General features: G+C 47.1%; 1 protein-coding gene across 1 annotated transcript in view; it reads right to left on the bottom strand.

The window, feature by feature from the left end:
* The window catches only part of MICU2 (mitochondrial calcium uptake 2), an 840968-nt gene that overhangs the window by 575186 nt on the left and 244485 nt on the right, over nt 1-21297 (bottom strand). The window lies entirely within an intron of this gene.

Below are 21297 nucleotides of genomic sequence, written 5' to 3'. Positions count from 1 at the left end.
ACCAAACCTCACTCTACTACCATGACCTCCCAAACAACCCTACTAAATTCTCCCTCATTTATCTCACTCTGCTACTATGATCTCCCTAACCCTTCCAAACACTCTTCCCTCCTCCATCCCGCTTTACTCATCCAAGCCTTTGGGATGAGTAAATGAGGGATATACTCTCAATTAACACTTCTGGATTTCTTTCCTCCTCCACCCCTCCAATACTCCAGTCAATCTAACTAACAAACTCTCATATCCGCGGCTCAAATTAATTCCTAATAATACTAAAACTGTACTCATATTTCCCAATACTAATCCATTACTAATTCTTGTTGGGTTCCGGAGTAGCGTGCTACTCGCCAAAAAGCACTTCGAAGCCTCGTCAGGGGTAGTAAGTGCTATACAAATACTATTACAATACAATAAGTAGGTCGAGTAAAAAACTGGGGTGCTTCATGCAGGGCCGCCCTTAGCGCTGGTGGCGCCCTGTGCGACAATGTTGGTGCCCCACAGTCCAATGACCACCTCCGCCACGGACCATCCTATAACAGTGCCCTTTAAAACTCCATTCTCTCTACAAGCAGACCATTAATCACCAGTTATCTTGGCATTGCAAGTTTGTTATGATTTTAAAACTACAATAACAAACACGGCGCCCCCACCCGAAATCAGAACCCGCTGCGGTGGCACAGGTCGCACGACCCTGGTTCTATGCATACAGTTTGAGTTAAAAAAAACAAAAAAAACGCAAACATGGTCTTCGCAATCCCCCCTTGCCTAAGAAGCACCCGTGGCCGCCGCCGCGCAGATACAATTGAACTAAGCCGGCATGAGCAAAAGTCTACGCTAGCGATGCGGACTGGACTGGACGGACAGCAAAGGCCCGCGGCCATACTCCGACATCCAGCACTACGTAGCAGCAGCTGCATTAGTTTACTTAAAGCGAATATGGACACAGCAAATTATCTCTGATTGTACTGCTTGAAAACCTAACAAACCGTTCTAGTGCGTTGCCAAGTTACGGCCCAGAAGAAAATTAGTTGGACATATTTGTTTAAAACAGTCATCAGGAGCAAACTGCATTGAACGCATGTGAGCCCACACACACAGTCCCAGCCCGTAATACTATAGAAAAATGTCAGTTAAAAAATGTCTATTGAGACATCTTCAGGATTCTCCGAGTTCTCGAGGCATACTGCGGCTCACATGATTTTCAACAGCCTCCAGCAACTATAAGGCTTTCAAAGGAGGTTCATGTAATTGAACTGACCTTCACAGTAATTTGTGTGTAAAAACAAAACTGGAGACTGAGAACTCCCTGATCTCTTTGACATGAAACGAGGAGGTCTTTAGTCATTTACTTTTTCTTCTGTACACACACACAAATAAATAACGTTCACCTGATCTGACAATGTCACTCTCGGCCTGGGAGCCGACTTTAATATTCCCAAAGGGGCCTACACGATGGACTCTGAGGCAGGAGAGGAAGAACGTGTTTTACACTGGAATGCTTGTTTTTAGCATTGACATTAAAATCGATTAGTTCATATTCGGTTCAAAATCCAATAGAAAAACAACATGTGTATTGTTATTAAGGGCCATGGTGCTTCAGGGCACCACGAAGCATCTAATTTATTATTAAGATGCAACAGCTTCTCTTAGCACTACTGGCTTTTATAATAAAGATAGCAAGGGTCCCTGTGTCCCTATGCTCCACCCCCATCAAATTATGTCTGAGCCTTATTGCAGAAGGACATCTTATGAAAGATCAATAGGCAATGGCACATCTACATCCAAACCTGGATGATGTAGTCCTATGCCCCAAGGGGTAGGTTTATATCAAAACATTACTACATGGCAGAGATGGCCAGCCCTAGGCACGAAAATGCGCCAGCACGCCCCATCACATCTCCCCATTCCTGGCACACGCAAACTGCTATGTTCGCCTACTGCAAATCACATGCATCTCGTTCACACTTAAAATACCAGGGGCATCATTAAGAGTTTGGAAGAGTGGTAGCTGTCGCATAAACCAGCAATGTGCGACAGATCACCTTGATAACCAAGGATATACCTACTATTTTGCGTCACTTAAATAGTATTAGATAGATAAGCTTGATATTGGCTTTATTTCACAAGGCTTGATTCATCACGTTTCCTAAAATCACTTTAGACTATAATTCTATACTTTTGAAGTATCTGATTGTAACAAGGAAGAGCACATATGGACTTTTCCCAAATTACAATCAACAAACATGGATTACAAAAGAAGAATGCTTGGTTTATCACTAGAATTTAATGCGGGGTCTTCGATCCCTAATGGGGTCTGTGTCACTTTGAGGGCTTAAATTTGTGAGAAACTAGGCAACTTATTCAGGAACAAAGTATGCTTCAGCACAGTAGAACACATGGATTGCACTTCAAATTACAATAAGGGTAACAGAATCATGCTCAGGCTATAATAGATAAAGATCCTAACGAGCAAGAGATACGTTTCAAATTGATGAAATGTTGTAGTGGTGTCAATTGTGGCTATAAGGAGAAGGTCGCTGCAGCATACAAGGCTAACAGTGTGTCCCAATTTGAATACAGGTAGAACACTTGTAGAGTTTTAGCCTACAAAAATGCTGAAAATAGGCTTCAAAACGCTGTTAAGTGTATTAAGTATATGGAGGGGATTTGTCATTTTGACCTGCAAGCCATGCTTGATCAATTTACAGATTATCACGAGCTATATAGCAGTCACCAGCCGTGCAGTAGAGCAAAATCAATAAATATCTACAAATTGCTAACACTCCTTGGCTGAGTCAGACACAGTCACGGCCCGTGAGGACAATATTACCCTGCTTGACTTGGAGGTGGCTATAAAATCTCTTCCATCAGAGAAAGTGGTGGTCGATTAATCTATCCCACTTGAGTTTTACAAAACATCCACAGACTTACTTGCATCAGTGCTCATGTAAGTTATTAGAGATGTAGCAGAAATGTAGTACTGCCCTGACGTCACAGTGATCATCTATACATGACAATTTATGCATTTATTTAATCAAATAATTAATAGTTACGTTGGAAAGTGGTGCACTGAAAGCCCATATAAGTAAGCATGAGGTATAGCCCTTAAACATCATGTTTAACTAATTTTTTTCTCTGTCATATTTCATGGTGTTAATTAATAAGGTACACTAGAACAATAATGATTTTCAAAAGAGATGTTTAAAATGTCACATGCAAAAGCTGAAAATTGTAGTTCTACATCATAGTCACTAAAATGTATTAACAAAGTTATTTAGTTTTAAATCTACCATAACATGTACACTGAAAAGGCTTATTAATGTTGAATTCATAATTTTAAATCTGCTTTTTTGCATAAATGAATGTACACTTTAATTTACTTTGCTTAGCCTAAGTGAAGCCTGCAAGGCCCTGTTTTCTGACACTGCAGAAAATGTTGTCATTCTTGCCAACTTGAACTTTTCTTTCAGACTTGGTTCTCATGAGAATGCTAGCTTGGTAATAGATTCTCTATTGTCTTACACACAGCAAACCTAAGTAACTAACCTTGAACACAGTACATTCAGGAACTGTGGAATGGACTAAGCATACAAATGTTTCAAGTCGCACAGATGAGCTAAGATGGAATGTTCTCTACATGTTGGTGATGGGAACTTTCACTAATATTGCAGTCCATGTCGCATGATTGACTGTCATTGGATAATATCACCTTCTGCGTCAGATAGAGTGATGGATGGAGGAATCATCTTGCACTATGAGCTTTAATATACCGTTCCCCAGTTGTACTTTGGTCAGAAATGACCCCACTCTTCGCTGCTTGCTAGACTCAGAGGTACAGTCCTCTTTACCCATGACCATTTGAAATGCCTTGCTGAGACTTAAAGACTTTACACTGACTGGGAGAAGAAGACTCTTGATTAAGCTTCTAAAATGCTGGCACCTTCCCATTTTCTTACCTACTTTTTGCCAATTTTAGTAAGTCATTTGTTATCCTAGATTTCCTTTTTCCAAATTCTTGTCCTTTTGGGTATTTTGCCTTTTTGCCCACATGTATTTAACTCAGCACATGCTAACACAGACTCGCTAATTCGTAGGGGTTAAACCTTGCCCAGGTTATTAAATTGTAGAATTTAAATTGCTGAATGGATAACAGAATTAGACAGTGCTTGTTTCCTCCTTTTCAAATATTCTTATTGCTGTTATGTGTAGCATTGATTTAGTGCCTAGTTCTTTGATGTTAGTTCGTTTGACCTTCTTTAGGAGGTCTGAACAGACTATTACGAGTCAGTATCTTTACAGTTTTGTTTTGGGAATTGTTTATATTACTGAGCCTTAATCTGTAATAAAACACTTGGACTTTATTTAAGACCGGAGTTTTCCTTGTGTGGCCACATTGGTTATGCTGTCATTATAAATTGATTTGTTGTGCAATTGATGCCTATATATCCTGGGTGACAAGACTTATTGACCTTGTTCAGGCATAATTCTGAGGAGTATTAGTATTGATTAAGGTGGCGATATTATAGACGCCTAGCATACTAAAATCACAGTCTTTCTAAAAATAAAAAAATGTCTGAAGAAAGGGGATCCTATCAACCTATCTCCTTAATCAATTCAGATGGTAAAATATATTATATGCTAAAATAGCCGCTCATCTTGCTGGTGGTATACAAGATATTGTGTGTCCACCACAGCATGGGTTTATCCCCAGCAGAGACACTACTAATCACAGAAACGCTGCAATAGCACTATCTGGTGCAGCTAACACTTTTGGGAGACAGATCAGTATGAACCTTCTAGACACCGAAAGGGTGTCTGACCAGGTCTCATGGGTACACCTTTGGTCAACCAAGTGCATCATGGGTATCGGTGATAACGTTTTGAATTGTGCAGAGCCTCTACCAGAAACCATTGCTTTGATTGGTCTTAGATGGACATATCTTTATTCTGTTCAGGATATGCAGGGGTCCCCGGTATCTCCTGTATTATTTGCCCTGTATATTGAGCCCTATCTACGACAGTTTTTCTCACGATCCACAGATTCTACCAGTTGCACTGAATGGGGTGCAAATTAAAATTAGCACCTATGGGGACAGTTACCGTGTAGGTACGGGACCCATCTCAAGCTACTGAACAAACTGTAACTGAGGCAGAGAAGTTCGGTGCTGTCTGTGGCTAAAGACTTATAAAAAACACTACCGCTAATTTCACTACTGAGAGAAAAGTCCCAGGAGTAATGTCAAGGATTACCTAGGGAGCAAGATTCCTAGTAGGGTGGTTCAAATAAACTATCAGCAGCTACTCCATCAGTGCCTACCAAAGATGCAGGCTTGGAATCGATTTCTAATTAGTATTTTAGGCAATAGGGCACTGTAATATATTTAAAATAAATATGTTTTCGAAATTTCGCTATCTCTGCCTGCTTCTCCACTGCGAGGATCTGATTCCTTTTTCAGGCAGCGAGATGGCACAATCAGCAGTTTTATCTGGGGGTATAAGAGAGCTAGACATGTCACTCAGCTTATTTAGCACCCTCCTAACCAAGGAGGTAGGTCATTGTCAGACTTCAACACCTGCTTTTGGGAAGCTTTAGTATCATGAATTAGGTGCTTCCTCACCGATGGCCACCCTGACGCCAACACATTAGCGTATCAAATAGCCGCTGGGGCTGAATGGCAATTTTTGTGCTATGCAGACACTCTAATCTGAACTACTTAAAGCAAGTACGCTTCAGGATCATTACATATATTTGTAAAATTTGGAGTGATATGTGGTCTACAAATCAGATACCTCTCGACTATTCCTATATACCGCTTTGAGGCAATCCACTTTTCCATCTATATTACATGATGCAGAAGCTTCGAAATGGAACTGTAGTGGAGTGAAAACAGTCGGGAAACTATCAAGGACTGTGCACTTTTCTACACTACAGTCTCCCAAAAAAGACTAAGTATTGACAAATTCAAGACCACCTGATCCATAATTCTACCAATAACACTGCCTTAAGTGATCCAGAGATTCTGTTACACATGTACTCTATGGATAATAAACTAACAATTAGAAAATGCTAAATAATTAGGAGCGATCGTAGAGAGGATGACTTGTCTAATTTAGCACACAGGTGGAGCCTTAAATTGGTCAGGCAATCCAACCAGGTGACAAAAGAATGAACTCCTCGGTAACTTCCATATGGCTTCAAGCTTCAGCAATTTAAATCCTTTTGCATGTTGTACTACACACCAGAGAAGATATATAAGTGGGCTATCATTAACTCTAACAATAGGCGCAGGTGCCTAAAGTGTGGGCGGCATGCTGCAGACATTATCCATATGTTTACCAGCTGTCCGCATTTAACTAGCTACTGGTCTGAGACCCTCCTGCTGTTATCTCAGCATCTAGAATTTGATGTCCATTTATCCACAAGGAATATCATGTTGACATTCAAACCGGATGTTGGTCCACGATACTCTGTTATTGGCTTCAGAGCAATCATATTTGCTGCTTGTGTATTGCCAGGAGATGAACTAATTTGACTCCCCCGACAGCTGAGAGTGGTGGGCACTTCCTTCTCAGATATCAGAAATGGAGGCTACCATCTTAAGGCTTAAAGGCAATTCGGGGGAAAAGCATCCCAATCACATATGGGCATCAGTCTTTCTGTGTCGATTTCATTTATTAGCAGTTTTCTTTCTTATGTGCTTAATCCTGTGCGGTGCTAAGTATTCTTATTAATTATTCGACTGGATGTACTTCATATTTAGAGATTCATCTGCATGTTATGAGTGTACTGATTAATTGCTTGTGACCATATCCTATTTCACAAAAAGCTCAATAAAAAAAAGAAATGGAGAAAAGGTGTGGCCAATTCACCAAGGCCGTTTATAGCAATTAAAGTCATCCTCTTATATTACTTTTTAGGTATCAGCTAGACAGCGCATGCGCCATCTCTTCGAGATATTTTGTTTACTGTACAGTGCTCTTGGAGGCCCCCCCATTACTTACCATTGGTTGGCATGATCTTGCCTCTCAACTGCTTGCATCCCTTTGGTCAGTGCTTCAGTAACTACATCCTCTTCTTTTGTTTTGCCCTCCTCTAAAGCATGGCCCAAATACTTGTGTCGTTATACTGCTTGCACTTTTGAGAGCTATCTTTTTCTTTTTGCTGACGCACTTTACAGATTGCAGCTTTTGAAGTTGTCGCTGTCCTGCATTGTTTGTCTGCTACCTCCCTCGCATGTCGTGTTTGCTTCTTACCTCCCACCCGTTTTCCATGCTGGCTACTCTGTTGCCGGGCTGCCCCCCACCCACAAAAACAAAAGCGCTATGACATGATTCAACTGGCCGCATCATAACGCTTTTTTTTTTTTAACCCTTCTATATACCCGCCCTGTAACCCACTCATGTTTGTTGTTTGCGCAGCCCCCCACCCCGTTGTGTTGCTCGTTTTCTTCATGCCTTCCTCCTCCATGTTGCTTCCTCAAATGTATGTCCCTTTGCACATGCTTGCATAATGTGCTTATTTCAGAGTGAAGTTATCAGTGTTTGTGACCACATAACGATGGGCCCACAGCTCATATAACGCCTATAGTTCTTATCAACAGTGCAAATTGGCTGCCTGCGGCCGGCAGCATTACACTTTTGGAGATTACTGTAGCCCAGGTGTCGCCAGTTAACAAATGGCAGCCGCGAAGCAGTGGCTGTGGAGAAGAGTGGCCTCCAGAAGTAGGTGGACGCTTGTGGCCGAGGGGTCTCGCGACTCTACTGGAGCGAGCTAGCTGGAGACTCTGAAAAGTCTTTCCACCACCATCAATGCTTCGCTAACTACGGTCACCTATTATTTTAATAGTTTTATATTATATATGTGTAAGTAAACATACATATGTGTGAGTTTAAATATATATTTACGTATATTTGTATTACTTAAATATATTTAATTTACATTAAATTACTGTTAGATGTTAGTATATTTAATGTTGACTATTTTTAACTATATATTTTTAAATCACAATATTTCTGCCTATCTTTTCGATATTAGTGTAAAAAGATATTTTTTTCGATATTTTTGTCATTTTCATTATAGGTATAGGATAACTATATTTTGGATTTTATATTTTTGTCTCAATATTTTTGTGTCACGATATTTAGGGTTTCAATATTCTGTCAGTAAACCCAAAGGGACGCAACAACACTGCCTCTGCTTGGAAGGCCCTTCTTTCGACACTAACCTGATCTTTATGCAGCAACAGAAATGCCACAGATGCCAGGCGCTGGGGGTAAGCAGTAACTCTCACCTGTGTGATGATTACACTCTTGGGAAGATGCGGGGACGAAATAATAACTTCCCCAATTCTACTTAGATGGCCAGATCGGTACAGTCTGTCTCTGGAAACTGTTGTGAAGCCATGGCACATCCAAGGGGATGAAAGGAACTTGGGAACCCAGCAAGTCAAAAGTAAGTTGCTATGTATTCATCTAACAATATTGCTCTGATCACGCAGGACTGAAATGGCTGCAGAATGCTTTCCTTGTGTTATCTTAATGTTTCTAGCTATTCTCGATGTGTACACATAACAGAACTGGTCACAGAGCAGTGAAGTGGACTGCTCAGGATCAGCAAGCAGGGGAGCCTGGATTAGAGTTTTGTTATCTTGGTCTAGAGCTGCTCGGTCAAATGAATCGCCTCCAGATGTACAAGTTACTTACCTTCTGTAACTAAATATCTAATAGAGACATAACCTAGTTGCAGATTCCTTACCTTAGAATTTCCCGTAGGCGTCAGACTGGATCCGGAGATTTTTCTTCGAGCAATACCCTTGCATGTTGGTTGGTGGTGTCGGTCAACTCCGCGGGCGTCGTAGTCTCTGTGATGACGTCGGGCGTAGTATATAGACGCCGCCTTCATGCAGTGACGTCAGTTTCTTTTAACGACTTTCCACGCCAAAGCGCTGAGCCGCTAAGAACACTAAGATTGTTGCGCCATAGCTAAGGACCTGAAAGAAAGGGAATCCCTGTCCCTAGAAATCAGTTCGCAAGCAGGGAGGATGGGTGGGCGGTAAGGAATCTGCAACTAGAATAGGTCTCTACCAGATATTTTGTTACCGAAGGTAAGTAACTTGTACATCTGATAGAGACTTCTAGTTGCAGATTCCTTACTTTAAAATAGATACCCAAGCAATGCCATGCTCGGTGGTGGGCTGCGAACCAAGATCATACTAGGAAGTCCTGCAGGACCGAACGACTAAATTAGCCGTCCCGACGGACCCGACTGTCCAGACAGTACTGTTTAGCAAACATGTGCAAGGACGCCCACGTAGCTGCCTGGCAGATATCCAGGACAGGAACTCCGCGTGCTAACGCAGTGGAAGCAGCAGTTGCTCTGGTGGAATGAGCACGCAAGTCCTCAGGAGGTTGCTTCTTGGCCAAAGCGTAGCACAGTTTGATGCAAAGAAGCACCCATCAAGAGATGGTACGCTTTTGCACCGCCTTCCCTTTTTTCGCACCCATATACCCAACAAAGAGTTGATCGTCCATCCGGAAATCTTTAGCACGATTGAGGTAGAACACCAATGCTTTTTTTGGGTCTAGACGGTGGAGTCTCTCCTCCTCATGGGAAGGATGTGGGGGTGCGTAGGGAGAGTGATGGACTGGCCTACATGAAAAGGTGTAACCACCTTAGGAAGGAAAGCAGCCTTAGTGAGCAACACTACTTTGTCAGGGTGCACAGACAAGTATAGAGGTTTTGAGGAAAGGGCCTGAAGCTCACTCACCCTGCAAGCAGAGGTGATAGCAACAAGAAAGACAGTTTTGAAGGTGAGGAGCCGCAAGGGACAATTATGCATTGTCTCAAAAGGAGTATACATCAAATAAGTAAGGGCAAGATTGAGGTCCCACTGAGGCATGATAAATGGAGTGGGAGTAAATAAATGAGTGAGGTCTTTTAGGAATTCACTCACAAAAGGAGATTTAAAAAGTGAGGGATTATCAGGTAACATAAGGAAGGCCGAAATGGCAGATAAATACCCTTTAAGGATGCCCAAAGCAGAGCCCTGCTGGGCCAAAGAAAGAATGAACAGAAGAAACTCGGATAGAGGGGCAGAAAGGGGATCAACAGATTTGCTGGTACACCATGCCACAAATTTATTCCAACGACAGGCGTATACAGGTTTGGTTGAGGGACACCTGGCTGCCAAGATAACATCGCAGACTTCGCGTGAAAGATCAAAAGTCGTCAACTGTCGCCGCTCAATCTCCACGCACAAGGGCGGAGGTTGGACAGGTTCAGGTGAAGAACCGTCCCCTGTTGCTGCGACATGAGAGCCGCCCTGAGTGGAGGATCATGGACATGCTCAATAGCTTTGGATACCATACTCTCCGTGCCCAGTCCGTAACCACCAAGATGACTTGGGCCCAGTCGTTCCTGAGCTTCTTGAGAATTCTGGGCAGAAGAGGTATAGGCGGAAAGGAGGCCGGTGTTCCACTCGAGACAAAAAGTGTCTCCGAACAAGTGCCGCCTTGGAAACTCTAATGCGCAAAACAGCTGAGATTGCGCGTTCTCTGTGGAGGCGAACTGTGCTACGCTTTGGCCAAGAAGCGAAAGAGACCTTGCGCCACTTCCGGATGGAGACGCCATTCGTGATCAGCTGTGCATCGACGGCTGAGTTCCTCCGCTCTGGCTTTGAGGGAACCCGCCAGATGTTGAACCATCAGGGTAATGCCCTGATGTTCCAGCCATGTACAGAGGCATAGTGCCTCCTGACAAAGGGTCCAGGACCCTACTCCGCCCGGTTTGTTGCAGTACCACATGGCAGTAGTATTGTCCATGAACACCTGCACCACTTTCCCTTTGAGAGCGGGAAGGAATACTTTCAACGCAAGCCTGATCGCCCGGAGCTCCAGAAGACTGATATGGAGCCAAGACTCCACCGGAGACCGGAACCCTCTGATCTCCGCCTCTCCCATGTGGCCGCCCCAACCCAGAAGTGACGCATCTGCCACTACAGAGAGATCTGGTTAGGGAAAGGAGAGGGATCTGCCGTTGACCCAATGCGGATTCGAAAGCCACCATTGCAGGTCTTTCGCAGTCCCCTCCGAGATCTGGACCATGTCAGAGAGATTCCCCTGATGCTGTATCCACTGGAACTTCAGGTCCCACTGTAGAGCCGGCATATGCCATCTGGCATGTGTTGCTAGCAGGATGCAGGAGGCCATGAGGCCAACAGCCTCAGAGTCAGCCTCACCCAAACCCAAGACAGAGGCCGAAAGATCGGAATCATAGCCTGAATGTCTTGGACTCGCCTTTCGGGAGGATAAGCCCAAAACTGCACTGTGTCCAGAACAGATCAGATGAAAGGGAGCATCTGAGAGGGAGTCAGGTGTGATTTTGGCATGTTTATAGTGAACTCCAGCATGTGCAGGAGGTTCGCCGTAGACTGAAAGTGGGAGACTACTTTCTGGGGCGAGTGTCTTCAACAACCAGTCGTCGAGGAAGGGGAAGACTGAGACTCCTAACCTGCGCAGATGAGCTGCAACCACCACCATCACTTTCGTGAACACCCAAGGGGCCCTGGTAAGGCTGAAGGGAAACACGGTAAACTGAAAGTGCTCGTGACCTACCACCAATCATAGGTAACGTCTGTGGGCAGGCAGGATGGGGATGTGGAAATAAGCATCCTGCAAGTCCAACGCTACCATCCAGTCTCCTGGGTCCAAGGCAGACAGAACCTGAGCCAGGGTGAGCATTTTGAATTTCTCCTTCTTGAGGAAGTAGTTTAGGTCCTGAAGATCTAGGATAGGACGTAAGCCCTTGTCCTTTTTTGGTATGAGAAAGTAGCGGAAATAACAACCATGACCTACTTCAGGCACAGAAACCTTTACTATAGCTCCCTTGTCCAAGGGAGCAGCGACTTTCTGGCAGAGAAGCGCCAAATGATCCTCTGGATGATGATTGAAGGAAGGAGGCATGGTTGGTGGAGCAGATTCGAAAGGGAGAATGTAGCCCTTTCAAACTATCTGCAAAACCCACCTGTCCGTGGTGATGCATTCCCAGTGGGGCAGGTGATGATGAATCCTGCCACCAACTGGACAGGAGTGAGGAGATGGACTAGGAGGGTTTGGAGGCTGCAGCGGGGGCAGAGATGGACTGGGCAGACCTCTGGTTCCCTGTCCCACGGTCACCTGGGATCCCGCGTCACTGGCCACGCAGAGGCTGAACAGCATGGGTGGCATGGTGGCTGGGTGGAGGACGCGACAGGGAGCCCTTTCTGTGGCCATGAAAGGGGCGAAAAGCAGACTGGGGGTGGGGGGGTGAGGGGCAGAGGAAAGACCAAGGGACCAAGCTGTAGCGCGGGCATCCTTGACTCTCTCCAAGGCCGAGTCCGCTTTGTCTCCAAAGATATGTGAGCCATCAAAGGGCATGTCCATGAATGACTGTTGGACATCCCCTGGGAAAAAACAGAAGTACGCAACCAGATGTGGCGTCGTAAGGCCACCATCTTAGCAACCGATCTGCCCAGAGAGTCGGTCGTGTCCAGCGCCGCATGTCTCCCATCATTCACAGCTTGGAGACGATAGAACGGGCCTCCTCCAGTATCTGCGGCAGGACTTGTGCACCCGTATCCCACAAAGAGTGGCAATAGCGGCCCAAAAGGCATGCAGTGTTCACAGACCGCAGCGCGAGACTGGAGGAAGAAAATAACTTCTTACCAAACTGTTCCAGTCTTTTGGATTCCCTGTCCGGGGGTGCGGAAGGGAATGCGCCTGAAGAAGAGGAAGCCTGGATAACAAGACTCTCAGGCGTGGGGTGTTGGGACAGGAATTTAGGGCCGTTCGGAGCGGGCCGATGGCGGCGTGCGATAGATAGTCCTATTCACAAGAGCCCCTGGGTTGGGTTTGGACTAGGTACCCAAAAGGACATCGGTGAGGGCTTCATTAAATGGCAAAAGGGGTTCTGAAGTAGAAGCCCCAGGCTGAAGAACCTCTGTCAGGAGATTAGTCCTGACCTCAACAGTGGGAAGCTCAAGACCAAGGACCTCAGCTGCCCTACTGACCACCATACCATAAGTCGCTCCCTCCGCAGTAGCCACTGTAGGAGGAGACAGCATTCCAGCGTCAGGAGAAGTATCCAGACCACTGGCGTTGCCCAATTCCTGAGCCCAGTCCAAAGATGGGTCATCCTGGTATTCATAAGGGAACAGGGACGCATCCAATCCCTCCCCATATTCGTACCCATAAGAAAAAGGGTCAGAATCTGACCTGGGGCGGATAGGCCCCATCGAAGGCAAAGGCGGCGTTGGCCGACGCCACTCCGAGTCGCGAAGGATAAGAGTCGGGTTGACATTGATAGTGGCCACTACAGACGTTGGGAGCGTCAACAATTGACTTGGCGCCGGGGAAGGTCTCAAGGGTGCGACTGGTGCGGATCCGCGTACAGATCCGGAGGTGACCTCGGTGGCCGAAGCCCGAAGGGCCCAAAGGCGCTGTATCGGGGTCAATCCGCCCAAAGATGAGGCGCATGGCCTCATAAAACTCTTCAAGCTGGGTGGGGGTCGCTCGGGCTTCGGGAAACTTTGGGAAGCGCAGAGCTGACCCAGACACAGGCTCCGAGGACGGAAGCCTGGTGCGTGGATGTTCCTCCCGCGTCGCATCAGTCAAGCAACAGGGCGAAGTCAGAGAGCAATGGGATCTCTTTGACGACTTCTTCTTACCTTGACCCGGGGATTTGGAAGAAGACGAGTGGTGATGGCTCCGCGACCGGTCTCAAGACCTTCCTCTCGATCGAAACCGGGACTTACACGGAGTCGAGTGCCAGGCCGCAATGAGCTTTAGGGACCGCTCCCTCAAAGCCTTGGGCTGCATGGCCCGGCACTCGGAGTACGACTTCGGGTCATGGTCGCGATCGAGACACCACAGACAAACCCGATGAGGATCCGTCACTGATATCGTATGAGGACAGTCCTCGCATGGCTTGAATCCAGTCTTCGGGGACATCCTCGACGTACCAAATTTCTCGCACAAACTCAACAAAACGGTCGAAGTCGGTCAAAAAGAGACCAGGGTAGCTCTTCTCCAGATCAGCGTGTGGCACGGAAAGAAAAGAACTGACGTCTCTGCGCGAAGGAGGCGTCTATATACTACTCCCGACGTCATCACAGCGACTACGACGCCAACGACACCCGCGGAGTCAACCAACGGTACCTACCGACGCGCAAGGGTATTGCGCGAAGAAAAATCTCCAGATCCAGTCTGACGCCTGGGGGAAATTCTATGGTAAGGAATCTGCAACTAAAAGTCTCTATCAGATAGTTGCTGACAACTGGGTGTACATGGAGGTTTTTGAATCTTTGTTGATTGTTGCAAGGGTCTGTCTGTGGTATAGTGTCGCTCGGGCTAAATATGCTTTCTGTTTTTCTTTAACTTCTGTGTTCTTCGCCTCATTTAATTTGGCATTTGTCCGCATTTTATGTACTAATAAGCGTTTGCGAGTTGCAGTCTGCCCTCAGTTTTGGCAGCTATTGTAAATTACGTATAGATGGGATGAAATGATTTACCCATGACCACACTGTTCTACCAACTGCGGCAAGCTGTGGTTAGAAAGTTACTAATTAATCTACATCTTCTCCATCTGCTTCGTGGAGTAGGAATGTGACTGTCACAACACCTCTCCTTAGAGACTAAACTTTGAATAGTATATTTTTGGGGAGATGTTAAAGCTGTGACCACATGAACATCTCATAACGGGCAGCTTCAAAGCTCCGATAACGTGTACGTTTCAGTGTTTTTAAAATTATTATTATTTATTTTTTTAAATGGAGGCCACGCACAGAATTATTTGTAAAAATATTATGTGTGTAACAACCAGATTTAAGCATCACGAAGAGGCTTTGTAACGATCCTCCCTGGAACATTTAAACAGCTGCACTATGAAAAATCACACATCAAACTAAACAGGAAACAAACCCAGCAGAGGGACGGGGGGGAACACAATAACGCAATGAGAAACAGCGCAGGTCGGCAGGCAAAGCCGAACCTAAAGGAGGCCCTAGGAGAACACCTCCCGGCAGCGGTAACCAGAAGGCTGGGCCAGCAAGCCAGCAAAAAAAAAAAAAAAGTGAACAGGCTTAGACCAGACTGGCGGCTGGAATGGGCCAACAAACTGCTGGAAGTATGATAAGGATGAGTGCAAGTGGGGACAAGCCTGTAAGTTTAGGCATTGCTGCAGCAATTGCGGAGGGGCCCACACCTGTTGTTGGACTGCAAGAAGCAGAGAGGGACAAGGGAACACAGGGAGGCCAGAAAACAGCAGCCCAATCAACAGTGAAAAATGCATGAGAAGCCAAGCAGCTAACCCCCTCCTCCCAAATTCCATTTCAGTCAGAAAATTGCTGCAATTCCTAGCGGAATACCCAAAGAAGAAAGATAGGCAATTGCTAGCCGAAGGTTTCAGTGTAGATTTTATCATACCCTCCTGTGTACCCCCTGAAACTCGTGAGTGTAGAAAATTGAAAGTCAGTCAGGTACAACTTAGAAGCAGCCAAGCTGAAAACAGACAAAAGAGGTCTTGCTGAACAGAGTGGCAGGCCCATTCCGAGAACCCCCCGATTGGAGAATCTGGTGGTTTCATCTCTGAGCCTAGCTCCAAAAAAAAGAGCAAGGTAAATTCAGATTGATACACCACCTATCATATCCACTGGGTCAATCAGTAAATGTTGGCTTAGAGCATGGGTACTCACTAACTTTTGCTCGGGGGCCAAAATTGCTGTATGGTTTGCGGCCGAGGGCCGCACTGGAGTGACAGCGGGAGGGGGAGGGGCTTACAGGGGGCACAACCACCCCGCTATACGATAATGGCCGCCGTACGTAAATATAGAGGAGGGCCACGGGAGCATGCGCAAAGAAGCCACTATTGCGCATGCTCCCGCGGGCCTCTTCTATGTTTATGTACGGCGGCCATTATCATATGGCGTTTGTCCGACGTGTCCGCGGGCCGCCAAGGTAGGTCCGTGGGGCTGCTGGCGGCCCGCGGGCTGTACTTTGAGTACCACGGGCTTAGAGCAAGACAGGTTTTCCATTTCTTACATAACAGTAGATGACGCAGTTGAACTAATCAGAGCAGCAGGCAAAGGGGCATTATTAGCAAAGGCGAATATTGAATCTGCATTCCGCTTCCTTCCAGTCCATCCAGACAGCTATCATTTACTAGGATTCAAGCTAAATTACCACTTCTACCATGATAAGTGTCTTGCGATGGGCTGTGCCATTGCATGCGCTTATTTTGAGGCATTCAACAGTTTTTTGGAGAGCGTTCTAAGGTCGGGCAATCCCAGAAGGGGGTGTACCCACTATCTGGAAGATTTCTTTTTTATAGGGGCGCAAGACACAACAGAGTCAGTCCTTACTGCAATCATTTAGCAAATTGGCAATAGAACTAGGGTGCCATTAGCAAAAGAAAAAATGGAAAGCCCTGTGACAGCATTAGTATTCCTGGGCACACAGCTGGACACAGTGGAAAGAGTGTGCTGGCTACCGGAGGTGAAGTTGAGACTGATCGAGACAAAGCAAAGCTGGAAGAGCTTCAACAGCTATTGCGGAGGCTTAATTTTCCAACCAGGGTTATTCTGGCAGGCAGGCCATTTGCCAAGCGCTTAGCATGGCTAACTAAAGGGCTGAGGAAAAAGCATCATAGGGTCAGACTGACCGGAGGAGTGAAGGAGGACATTGTAGGAAAGTACCATCTTGCCTGGCATGTTACCCCCATTGTTCACTGTATATATGTTGTTTTAGTTGTATGTGTCACTGGGACCCTGCCAGCCAGGGCCCCAGTGCTCATAAGTGTGCCTGAATGTGTTACCTGTGTTATGACTAACTGTCTCACTGAGGCTCTGCTATCCAGAACCTCAGTGGTTATGCTCTTTCATTTCTTTCAATTTGTCACTAACAGGCTAGTGACCAATTTTACCAATTTACATTGGCTTACTGGAACACCCTTATAATTCCCTAGTATGGTACTGAGGTACCCAGGGTATTGGGGTTCCAGGAGATCCCTATGGGCTGCAGCATTTCTTTTGCCACCCATAGGGAGCTCTGACAATTCTTGCACAGGCCTGCCACTGCAGCCTGAGTGAAATAACGTCTATGTTATTTCACAGCCATTTTTCACTGCACTTAAGTAACTTATAAGTCACCTATATGTCTAACCTTTACCTGGTAAAGGTTGGGTGCTAAGTTACTTAGTGTGTGGGCACCCTGGCACTAGCCAAGGTGCCCCCACATTGTTCAGGGCCAATTCCCCGGACTTTGTGAGTGCGGGGACACCATTACATGCGTGCACTACAAATAGGTCACTACCTATATGTAGCTTCACAATGGTAACTCCAAATATGGCCATGTAACATGTCTATGATCATGGAATTGCCCCCTCTATGCCATCCTGGCATAGTTGGCACAATCCCATGATCCCACGGGTCTCTAGCACAGACCCTGGTACTGCCAAACTGCCTTTCCCGGGGTTTCACTGCAGCTGCTGCCAACCCCTCAGACAGGTTTCTGCCCTCCTGGGGTCCAGCCAGGCTTGGCCCAGGATGGCAGAACAAAGGACTTCCTCTGAGAGAGGGTGTTACACCCTCTCCCTTTGGAAAATGGTCTGAAGGCAGGGGAGGAGTAGCCTCCCCCAGCCTCTGGAAATGCTTTCATGGGCACACATGGTGCCCATTTCTGCATAAGCCAGTCTACACCGGTTCAGGGACCCCTCAGCCCTGCTCTGGCAAGGAAAGGGGAGTGACCACTCCCCTGACCTGCACCTCCCCTGGGAGGTGCCCAGAGCTCCCCCAGTGTGCTCCATACCTCTGCCATCTTGGAAACAGAGGTGCTGCTGGCACACTGGACTGCTCTGAGTGGCCAGGGACAGCAGGTGATGTCAGAGACTCCTTCTGATAGGCTCCTTCAGGTGTTGCTAGCCTATCTTCTCTCCTAAGTAGCCAAACCCTCTTTTCTGGCTATTTAGGGTCTCTGCTTTGGGGATTTCCTTAGATAACGAATGCAAGAGCTCATCAGAGTTCCTCTGCATCTCTCTCTTCACCTTCTGCCAAGGAAACGACTGCTGACCGCGGTGGAAGCCTGCAAAACTGCAACAAAGTAGCAAAGACGACTACTGCAACTCTGTAACGCTGATCCTGCCGCCTTCTCGACTGTTTTCCTGGTGGTGCATGCTGTGGGGGTAGTCTGCCTCCTCTCTGCACTAGAAGCTCCGAAGAAATCTCCCGTGGGTTGACGGAATCGTCCCCCTGCAACCCCAGGCACCAAAGAACTGAATCACCGGTACCCTGGGTCTCCGCTCAGCACGACGAGCGAGGTCCCTTGAATCCAGCAACTCTGTCCAAGTGACTCCCACAGTCCAGTGACTCTTCAGTCCAAGTTTGGTGGAGGTAAGTCCTTGCCTCCCCACGCCAGACTGCATTGCTGGGAACCGCGACTTTTGCAGCTACTCCGGCCTCCGTGCACTTCCGGCGGAAATCCTTTGTGCACAGTCCAGCCTGGGTCCACGGCACTCTAACCTGCATTGCACGACCTCCTAAGTTGTCCTCCGGCGGCGTGGGACTCCTTTGTGCAACTTCGGGTGAGCACCGTTTCACTCTACTTCGTAGTGCCTGTTCCGGCACTTCTGCGGGTGCTGCCTGCTTCTGAGAGGGCTCCTTTTCTTGCTCGACGCCCCCTCTGTCCCCAGAAGCAATTGGCGACATCCTGGACCCTCCTGGGCCACAGCAGCACCCAAAAACCCTAACCGCACGATTTGCAGCTAACAAGGCTTGTTGGCGGTCTTTCTTCAGGAAAACACTTCTGCACGACTCTCCACGGCGTGGGGGATCCATCCTCCAAAGGGGAAGTCTCTAGCCCTTGTCGTTCCTGCAGAACCTTCAGCTTCTATTGTCCAGTAGCAGCTTCTTTGCATCCACAGCTGGCATTTCCTGGGCATCTGCCCATCTCCGACTTGCTTGTGACTTTTGGACTTGGTCCCTTTGTTCCACAGGTACCCTCGACTGGAAATCCATCGTTGTTGCATTGCTGGTTTGTGTCTTTCCTGCAGAATTCCCCTATCACGACTTCTATGTCCTTTGGGGAACTTTAGTGCACTTTGCACTCACTTTTCAGGGTCTTGGGGTGGGCTATTTTTCTAACCCTAATTGTTTTCTTACAGTCCCAGCGACCCTCTACAAGGCCACATAGGTTTGGGGTCCATTCGTGGTTTGCATTCCACTTTTGGAGTATATGGTTTGTGTTGCCCCTATCCCTATGTGTCCCCATTGCCTCCTATTGTAACTATACATTGTTTGCACTGTTTTCTAATACTATTACTGCATATTTTGGTATTGTGTACATATATCTTGTGTATATTTGCTATCCTCATACTGAGGGTACTCACTGAGATACTTTTGGCATATTGTCATAAAAATAAAGTACCATTATTTTTAGTATATCTGTGTATTGTGTTTTCTTATGATATTGTGCATATGACACTAGTGGTACTGTAGGAGCTTCACTCGTCTCCTAGTTCAGCCTAAGCTGCTCTGCTAAGCTACCATTATCTATCAGCCTAAGCTGCTAGACACCCTATACACTAATAAGGGATAACTGGGCCTTGTGCAAGGTGTAAGTACCCCTTGGTACTCACTACAAGCCAGTCCAGCCTCCTACAGACATGGCACAATGGATAGAATTTCTGAACATTTTTAATGGGAGACTTATGTGGAGAGAATCCTGGGTGCTGGCGAGTCAAATGGAATTATTTACAGATGCAGCCAAGGGGGAAGACTTCGGAGCCATGTTAGGCTCAGCATGGATTGCAGCGCGGTGGTCTCACACGTGAAAGCAGTGAGGCATGTTCCGTAATATCACTTTACTGGAATTGTTCCTCACTGTGGCGGCCTTTGTGATCTGAAGGTCATGGCTAGTTAATGAGCAAGTCACGCTGTGGTCAGACAACCATTCAGTTGTGCAGGTTATAAACGTAGGCACAGCATAGAATCCATCAGTGATGTACCTACTACGGCACCTGGTGGGATGCCAATTAAAAAAAGAATATAGGATTCAGGGCAAGACATATCCCAGGCTGTGAAAACAACATTGCTGACACCTTATCTTTTTTACAATGGCAGAGGTTCAGAGAGCTGGCGCCAGATGCAGATAATGGGATGACACAAATACCTGGCCACCTTTGGGAGTGAGTGAACCCGAGCTGTTAACTCTAGTGGGTCATGCCCTGGCCCCAAAAACCAACGCAAGATATCGTAAGTGCTGGAAGACATTTAGTTGGGCAACAGGGGGTGCCAGAGCCAAGTGTGGTATCTATACAGGATGTAGAGGGGTTCATTGCAAAAACATATGCGAATGGCCAGAGTAACAGTTGGGCGCAGACTCACTTGAGCACAGTAATGTTCTATGCTAAGCTAGCAGGGGGGATACCCTACCAATGCTTTTTATACAGGACAGCCATGAAAGGCTGGGGTAGATTACAGCCCAAGCTGCAGGACAAATGCGTCCAATTGATTTTAGAATTCTGAAACAGCTGTTAAAAAAAAGCTTACCGAGGTTTGTGTGGATGAACACAAAAGATTGCTTTTTAGGGTAGCCTTTAGTCTGGCCTTCTTCGTGGCATATACGGTTGGCGAGCTAGTAGCCCCAGCAAGAGCAAAGTCAGGGACAAAGGCCCTCATTATGACCCTGGCGGTGTTGCACCGCCAGGGCCAACGGGGGCGGGAGCACCGCCGACAGGCCGGCGGTGCTCCCTTGGGCATTCTGACCGCGGCGCTTTGGCCGCGGTCAGAAATGGAAAACCGGCGGTCTCCCGCCGGTTTTCCGTTGCCCATTTGAATCCCCCATGGCGGCGCAGCTCGCTGCGCCGCCATGGGGGATTCTGACACCCCCTACCGCCATCCTGTTCCTGGCGGTTCGCCCGCCAGGAACAGGATGGCGGTAGGGGGTGTCGCGGGGCCCCAATGGCATGGGCACTGCAGGGGCCCCCGTAAGAGGGCCCGCTAGTATTTCACTGTCTGCATAGCAGACAGTGAAATACGCGGCGGGTGCAGTAGCACCCGTCGCACCTTCCCACTCCGCCAGATCGATTACGAGCCGGCTTCATGGTGGGAAGGTCGTTTTCCCCTGGGCTGGCGGGCGGCCTTTCGGCGGCCGCCCGTCAGCCCAGGGGAAAAGTCAAAATACCCGCCGCGGTCTTGCGACCGCGGTACGGTATTTTGACGGCGGGACTTTGGCGGGCGGCCTCCGCCGCCCGCCAAGGTCCGAATGAGG

The sequence above is a fragment of the Pleurodeles waltl genome, chromosome 8 (genome assembly GCF_031143425.1).
Source record: "Pleurodeles waltl isolate 20211129_DDA chromosome 8, aPleWal1.hap1.20221129, whole genome shotgun sequence".
Classification (NCBI taxonomy): domain Eukaryota; kingdom Metazoa; phylum Chordata; class Amphibia; order Caudata; family Salamandridae; genus Pleurodeles; species Pleurodeles waltl.
The sequence above is the reverse complement of the archived record's forward strand: the minus strand, read 5'-3'. Positions and strand labels throughout refer to the sequence as shown.